Consider the following 8,979-nt stretch of genomic DNA (forward strand, 5'->3'; position numbering starts at 1 on the left):
CGATTGATATTGTGCCCTCATAATGAGTTATTGAAGAATAGATTAAGATCTGCACATTTCAGTATCCGAAACCCATTCCTCTGCAATTAACTCACTAAACAGACTATTTCGGAAACGATATCTTCATTAGCACCCATTAGACAAGGTAATAAACATAAGAAGCATAATCGAAACTATAGTATTTGGATTCTTGCCCAAGAAAATCGCCAGATTTTAAAATTTATTCCAAAAATATATTTATCCGCGAAGGCTTCTTGATCGAAGTAGCACATTTGGAATATTGTGTTTCATTGCTGGTTATTTCATCATTAATTATCAATCATCTCGAAGCCTCAATGGGTTATCAAAGAATACATCGCAAACTAATGTAAGAGGCATTTTCTTATCATGAAAGATATGCCACAGGTTTCGTTTCATTGATATGCATCTAAGAACAATTATTGTTCCATTGTGTGAAAAGTTACTGGTGCCAACTGTTTTCCAAAGGGTTTCGCACTTAGAAAGCTGCCTTAGACTGATAATTGTGACCAAATGCTGTGGTTACACTTGCACCAACAATTCGTTAGGTTCTGTCACACGAGATAACCCTGGTTCGCCCTAATCAACGTTGTTCTACAGTTTTGACACGCGCCAAGCCGGCGCTTCCACATAATCCCTTGCTACACGTGGGCTTGTTAATGACACTTGTAGTGTAATGAAATTCCGTTGCTGAATCCCAGCTGAAATTAAACAGCTATCTCACGCTCGCTTGTTGCTTTGTCCAACAATACAGTCGTCTGACCATCTTTAGCAGACCCATTCACTTCGCGACTAGCTCGGTAGAATCAGGTAGCTGATGCAACAAAGGTGATTCGTAATTAATTCATGAAATTTACATAAATGCGGCATGGCGGTGCTGATAGTTAATGTATTTTAGGACGGCCATTCACTGCTTCTTTAGAGGTGCTCTGGTAAGTTTGATTGAAATCAGTTTTCAGAATGGCGCTAATGTTTATTGATTTCACGATCGAACGTTAAAAATGATCAGGTGATACAGTCAACGTATTCAATGTACCACAGAGGTTCGTATTGCTGTTTTAGAAATACCCACTGGACAACGGCATCCGAATCCAATAGTTGCAAATTACTCTTGTCACCAAATGAGAAGTAGAAAACTGAATCCTCACTGAAAAGCCCCCCTCTCACTGGACCTGCGGCACGCTGACAGCGTCGCTGCGGCCGATCGAATTGACAAAGCACTCAACGAATTCCATCGACAAAAAACGAATCTTTGTGTGTTAAGCTTTTTGTGTTTTGTTGTCTTTTTTGGGTCATACTTGTACGTTTTGAATGATATTCCCATTACAAAGTAAAGAGTAACACAAATCCAGTTTAGGACGCAGCGACGCCGCCAGCGTGCCGCGGGTCCAGTGAGAGGGGGGCTAAAGGAAACGCTGTTCCAAGCTCTTTCGTTGCAGTAGGTAACATGTACAGGGCACTCTAGTGATTACTTCAGACTGAAGAGGTTAGCTTCGTGACCACTGGACTACTGCACGCCACCTACTGGAATAACGCGATCATGCTGCGTTCAGTGAACATTTCAGACTGTGTAACAATCAATTTAGAGCATGTTTGCTGGAAAGGGTGGCAGTGGTCTGGATATCAAAATGAATGCTTTCTTTTGAACACTTATCGAGTACTCCATTTTGTTGGTTGAAAATGGATGATGATCATTTGCTAATCATGGATCACGGTTGCTCTGTCCTGACAATGTCAGACGAATATCTCAAACCCAATGTACATATTTTCTACGTATGTCCTAAAATGAGCCCTTCTTATACCCACCGACCCACATGCACATCCACACACACACATACCCGCCCACACTCACACCCACCCACACTCACAACAAAACTCACACTCACCCACTCATATACATATTCTCTTCATTGTGGTTCTAGTAGTGGGATTGTGGTTTACCCAATTTCAGTTGGCAAAAAAGTCGAGACTGCTGCAACAGTCGGACCCTCGGTCGATTTCCATGGGTATAAAAGCAAGTATGTTCGATCAGCCCCTGTAGAATCGATGGATGCCTTTGAAGTAAGGGTGTACCTAAGTAGAACAGGAATTAAGGTTTATGTACAGCATGGGATGCGAACAAAGGCTTCTGTTCCTTTGAAGGACTCTTCATAAAATTGGCGTTATTTTGAAACTTCGACTCGGTTGGAAAGAAGGGCGGCATCCTTGTTATGAGAAAAGCAATAAACTATTGCTGTGGCGTACATAATAACACGTCTATTGGGAGGACGTTAAGCCCCCCCCCCCCAACCCTCACTGGACTCGCGTCCTAAACTGGATTTGTGTTACCCTTGACTTTACGATTGGAATATCAAAACGTACAAGAATGACCAAAAAGATAACAAAACACACAAAGCTTATAAAGATTCTTTTTTGGTCGATAAAATTCGTTGAGTGCTCTGTCAATTCGATCTACCGCAGCGACGCCGTCAGCGTGCCGCGTGTCCAGTGAGAGGGGGGCTTTAATTTACGTAAGGTCGAACGTGTCTACAACTGCACAGACATTATACATTCCTGGACTAGCCCTAACGGTAACATGCAATTCAAGATGTTTGATGTGACTTTACGAACGAGAAAGCGATTCAGCTGCGTGGGCTGCCATGATGACTGTGATTTTCAGCAAAAAGGAACACTTTATTGATGAAAAAATACAGGCTTCTTCTAGTATACCAATTAGAATACACTTTCCTAGATCAAAGGCACCAAACTCTAAATGATGTAACTCTAATGTACTGCCAAAACTACTGCATACACATTTTCCCTCCATACATGTGAACCTTTGTGCTTTGTTAAAGTACATAACGGTATGTTTATCCCTCTAAAGGATTTAATTATTGTGTTTTGATATGTATGTAAGTAAGGTAGCTCTGTAGTGGCTGCGATGGTTTAGAGAAACCACTATTTTTTTTTTTCAATAAAAACTCTACATGTTTTTCATCCAGTTGGATGAATATTTCCTCACAATTAATATAATCACCGAAAGCATTGTGATTATCAATACCGTGGCTTTCTAGATGATTCATAACGCAGAGTAAGGAAGCTAAGGCATCTTGGGTTAGTTAATCCAGCCTAATGGGCCACAAAAGTACAATGATATCTTGCTGAGAAGGTTGAAATAGATCCTAATTCAACCGAGTAGTTGTACCTTTGAGGGATTAATTTGGATTCATGTTCCATTTTGCAGCAGTCATTAAGCAAGCTTTGATCTTGTGTTCAAACCAGGGAAAGAAAGTCAGAGGCACAGAGTGCCAATACCAAATCTTTTTCAACGCTTGCAGTACTTAAAGGTAACCAAAGCAATATTAGGGCCCAAAATATAGAAATAAAAAAGATGTTGAAATCTTTATAGTAGTGACATTTACTAACACTATTTAGCACATTTGCTTCATACTTCGAGCATTTGAAAACCGCTCAAATGTGCCGTACAATGATAACCTTAGTTTTGCGACGAAAGCCCTGGCGACGATTTTCAGTGAGTTCTCATATCACAACAACGTCGTATTTTTTGCATGATGGACGTCGCTATACATTGCGAAAGTGTTGTTTGAACTAATCATGCATAGAAATTACTAAATAAATGGACTTTCAAAATCTGATTTTCGGGCCCTAATATTGCTCGGGTTTTCTTTGATATACAATGGCAAAATACAAACCTATCAAAATAAAACGACTGATAAGTCGACGTCATATATCACTAAAATTAATTGGAATTTGTAAATAATGTTTATCCGCAAGGGTATAAAATATCTAGTCTATTGGTATCACCAAGCCATATCCCTATCAATTTTTCATTTCATATCACTGCCATGTTGTGCAAAGCTTTGTTATGTATGTTTTTTTGATTATATGGCAATTTCTATAGGAATGCCGAAGGGGACTTTGTGCTCATTAAAAACCCATTCAAGAAACATCGTGGGGTTCCCGCGTGTGATCATTACACAAGAGATTAGGTATTAATTGCACGAGATACGATAATTATAAATTACATTATTTACCTTCACATATTGGTGATAAAGGAATGCATGATTTGATTTTCATGATAGACTATGATTTATGATATACGCTTCTAACATGATAATATGCAATAAAACATACCTTGATTGTCATGATCTATTTACATTTCATATATTGTTTCAATGATGTTACATTTTATAACCTTTGCTTTGTACATATAAGAAATTGAATGGATGATGTTGTACAAAATGAAGTAAAAACGAAAGACTATCACTTTCATGTTGAACAATAAGACAAATTAAAATTTTCAATACATTGTACCTCCTGAAATCTGCTCTATGAAATATTACCAATATGTACAAATGAAATAAGAAATTACACTATCATTTATATTTTCGACGGTTCCCAAATCGACTGTTTTGAAATGTAGTAACGTTAGATATCATATACCATCAATGGCACTTAGGAGGCTTGCTGTTGTCCACAGATGTATCATAATGCCAATTACAAGGTGTAGTTTGTCAAAAACCAGCGAACGTTGCAGATAACTGTTACACGATAACTACTTTTTATTGCATATCAATGGTTATGAAATGGCTGCAATCGTCAATGTCTCGACAGCCCTACTGATATCGCCTCCCGATGCAATGCTAACTTTCTAACGATTCACCTAGTGCGCAGTTTTGTGACACCCTTGGGGAATATAATTGACTACCTTCATCGCGACAGGCATCATTTTGTTTCATTTCAATAATCAGCATTTATATTGTGTCAATTTGTACACTTTACTTTTGACAGAACATCAATTTCCTGTATGTCTGCCTGAATTTTAATATCAGATAACAATCAGTATAAGTGCCTTAAACGCTTATCTGTCTTTATTTTTTAAGAATCAAACGCCAGCTGCAAAGACTATAACATCGCATTCCAGCGTTAGACTTTATGCATTAGGCGATGCTTGTACATATTAACGTTCATTGCTGAAGAGAAGGCTGAGGGTTCAGACATAGCGCTGGCTACAGCAAAAATGTACCCCTTATCACACAGCCCTTTGGATGTTCCCATGTCATCGCTTGTCAACATAGCCTTCATAACATAGCCTTAGATCCTGGAAGGCCTACCCTCCTGTGACATAGATGGGTAGGTTCTTAGTAATTGCATACCAACGCCTAGCCAAACCCGCAGGCCTAGAGATACGTTTGTTTTTCTAGACTGAACACCAATACATCGGCCAGCTTGCACATTTATCCTGTTGGAGCGAATTCAGTTGCACCTAAATTCAGTTTCCTAATTTAAAATCCATCTTACACTTTGCGTGCACTTGAACGCACGGGAAGATACAAATAATGCTTATAAGTACTAAGATTACCTGATAGGAGCATAGAGAAAGCCCAGATATGGTTCCAATACCTTACAGACATTTTTCAATTACAAATGCCATTTTCTGGATTGCTAATGATGTGTGTGTAATGTCATATTTAACCTATAATCGCATTACTGTAATTGCAGTCTCACGTACAGATTACTGCTTGTATCTTCCCATGGAATGCGAAATGACGGATCATCAACCCATCAAGGGAGGGATCCACGAATAATGGATTACATATGAACGTCATATCCCATTGCACATGAATATGAGCTTACGTAAATCACTGGAGCTTACGTTCTACGCAAGAATACGTTCATGGTCAGCCATTCTCAAGCCTTCAGAATTTCAGACTAACAAATGTTCCAAAAATCGTTACTGCACGACTTATTCCTCTCGATTCCCGGATCGTTTTCATCCGATATATCTGCTTGAGGCACTTGCTCAACGTAAGTTTTATAATTGCAGTATCCAATGGTTCATACGGCCTTTCCATAAACACATATTACGGCGACAATAGTTCCGTCTCGTGGGGATCCACTGTCAAACATGGCGTAACGGTGCATGTACAGTACATTTTTGACACCATGATTACTTTACGCTTTTGGGTTAATAACGTATCATGACATTCCAAAAGCGAAGACAAACAGCGTCGACCTATTAGTCGAAAGCAACGGGCTGGATAATTGACTACATACACTTTTACTATTTTTGGCACGCAGTTTAGCCTGTTGTAATCTATATTACAACAATCTATCCTGCGACCATGTCTAATGCTTTATGTATATACGTTGTCTCTTTCCCTCTCTCTCTCTCTGTCTCTCTCTATCCCTCTCTCTCTCTTATATATATATATGTGTGTGTGTGTGTGTGTGTGTGTGTGTGTGTGTGTGTATTGCAGAAATACACGATTGTGTAAACTATTCAGCAATATATTCCGACATTCTATAACCATTGTTATCAATCTTTTAGCATAGGAATGAAGGAATACCAACCCTATTTTCCGTAATTTGGAATTCATTTAGCGTTGGAAAGTTAACGATCTAAACGATCTATGCGTGCCGTAGGATATCATGACATCGTGAACATCGTGAACCCCTGCGTGTGCGAGGAATATTACGACATGAGATCCACACGGAAGGTTTTGACCCCTGTGTTGATAGTTTGTAGGTTTTGAGGGTGTCAATATCAGAGGTATGTTGTCTATAATGCATTCCTAGGACGCTTGATGCCGCCATTGGTAAGTTTTCAATCACGTGCTTATCGATATCATGTGCAAAGAGGAGACATGATTATCTATCCCTTTTATTTAGTACTGAAAATTATAGTAGCATTTAAACCGGGATAAACAAAATAGTCAGGATAGTGGTATTGTGATGGTTTTATCCAATATTTTCACCAGTATGAGATTATGATAACTCCTTCTGGTCAAAATAAGGGATAAGACCCCCGCCATCCCCTGTTTTCGCCAGTTAGAGATTTGGATAACTCCTAATGGTGAAAATAAGGGATAAGAAGCTGCCATCCTCTGTTTTCGCCAGTAAGAGATTTGGTAACTCCTTCTGGTGAAAAGAAGGGACAACATAATCTCTTACTGGTGAAAACAGCGGATGGTGGGGGTCTTATCCCTTCTTTTCACCAGAAGGAGTTATCATAATCTCTTACTGGCGAAAACAGGGGATGGCGGGGGTCTTTACATCTCCAAGCGTTCGATAATTCAAGAAGTTATAGCCGCTTTTGAAAACATTTTAACAGCTATCACAAAACGTATCCTGTAACTAATTCTTGTAGAGTATTTGAAGAACACCCTCCGATATTCTTAATGTTAGTAACCTGTCTGAGCTTAGACACCTTGATTATAGTTTTGTATCTTTTAAAGAATGTTTCGCTCATACTAAATGCAAAAAATCTTTCCATAGCTTGTTATGTTGAAAACAGCATGCAATAATGCATATTCAATGCACACAACCAGCCTGAACACCCACTCTATACTAACGCTATACCCTACGTCAAAAATACATCACACATGAGCCGGTATTTACCATTGCCCTAGCATCACCCTGACTATTTGTGACCCATAAGAAAGACAGAATACCCTGTCTCTCTTTACAGTCTGCACCGTCAAACGTCAATCGTGTTCACCTACTAAGGGCGAACCGCCTGCAGTGGGAGACAGTGTCATTATGATATGAATTATCACGCGTTTGATCTTTTGCCTGACACTAGAAACCTGTGCAGTAAGCTCTCTTGGAGACCAAGAGGCCATGACATCTCCATTAGTTCAAGAGTCTGTGGGCTCAAAGGGATTCGTCGTCTTTAAGTTCATAGGCTAACTCGGGCGGTGAGCCCTCTCGGGCTCGTTTTACCGCCTTGTACACGGAGGTTTATCTGGCCAAATGGAGTACCCCGCCATGAATTCTGAAGCACAAGGGCCCTTTAAGAGAGACAAGCAGTATATTGTTACGGCGTGAGCAGAAGTGGATCAATGCAGGCTTTTTTTAAGGGGGACTGTAATGAAAGTGCCATAAGTAGGCACTGACAGTAGATCTAACACTTTGTCGATTTATTGAACTTTCTGACTCAGTAATGACGGTTTGGCAGCAAGTTTTTGCCCAGGGGTAACACTTTGAGTAGCGTTAAAACGTCCACATCGGAGCAAATTTCAAAAATTGCACCCATGGTACCCTGAATATATATGTTCCTTCCTAACGTTGCTTTTGCAATCTCAGCGATAACTTGCATCAGTTAAATCTGGCATTTACAACTTGACCTGGAGTCCAGATAAAAGAAAAGACGCCACCGCACGCTCCATCAGTTAGGAGATCAGATGCAAATGTGGTACTGGTGAATTCCGTTAGCTTCATTTGATCCGTAGAGGAGAACACTACGTGCCTTGAATTCCAGAAAACTGAACAGATCTTTACATTTTAGTAGTAGTACAGCATTAGGCTAAAATGTAAATTGCGATGAATTATGCAAGTCAAGAAAAAATTTGGAAAAATAATTATATATACTATGCTGAATAAAGTTGGATGTATTTTCCCCAGATATGTAAGTTGCTCTCCACTTTTTATATATATATATATATATATATATATATATATATATATATATATATATATATATATATATATATATATATATATATATATATATATACGATTATATTTATATATATATATTCAAATTGGAGAGCAATTTACATGTCTGGGGAAAATACATCCAACTTTATTCAGCTTAGTTAGATTTGACAATGATAACATATCCCTACATCATTTGAAACCATATCTATTACAAAATTACCGTTTTCAAAGTTCTTATTTGGCCTTCAGTGAACCTATACCTGTCATCATAACCATCAAATCTTGCCGTGCCAGTATTGCAGCCAATTCATGATTCAAGGCTTTAGCTTCTTGGTTTGTTTCATGTAGGTGTTGGTAACGTTCGCATCCAGTTTGCAATCATGGAATGTGTCCTATACCTACAAGGTGTAAAGTAGACATGTTTATCATTTCGATGATATATTGCTTATAGTAATAGTTACGGTGTACTAGACACTTGTGAAACAAATATATTCAAGTGTCTCCCAAACTAAAAGCAGA

This window comes from Branchiostoma lanceolatum, chromosome 1 (genome assembly GCF_035083965.1).
Source record: "Branchiostoma lanceolatum isolate klBraLanc5 chromosome 1, klBraLanc5.hap2, whole genome shotgun sequence".
Lineage (NCBI taxonomy): Eukaryota > Metazoa > Chordata > Leptocardii > Amphioxiformes > Branchiostomatidae > Branchiostoma > Branchiostoma lanceolatum.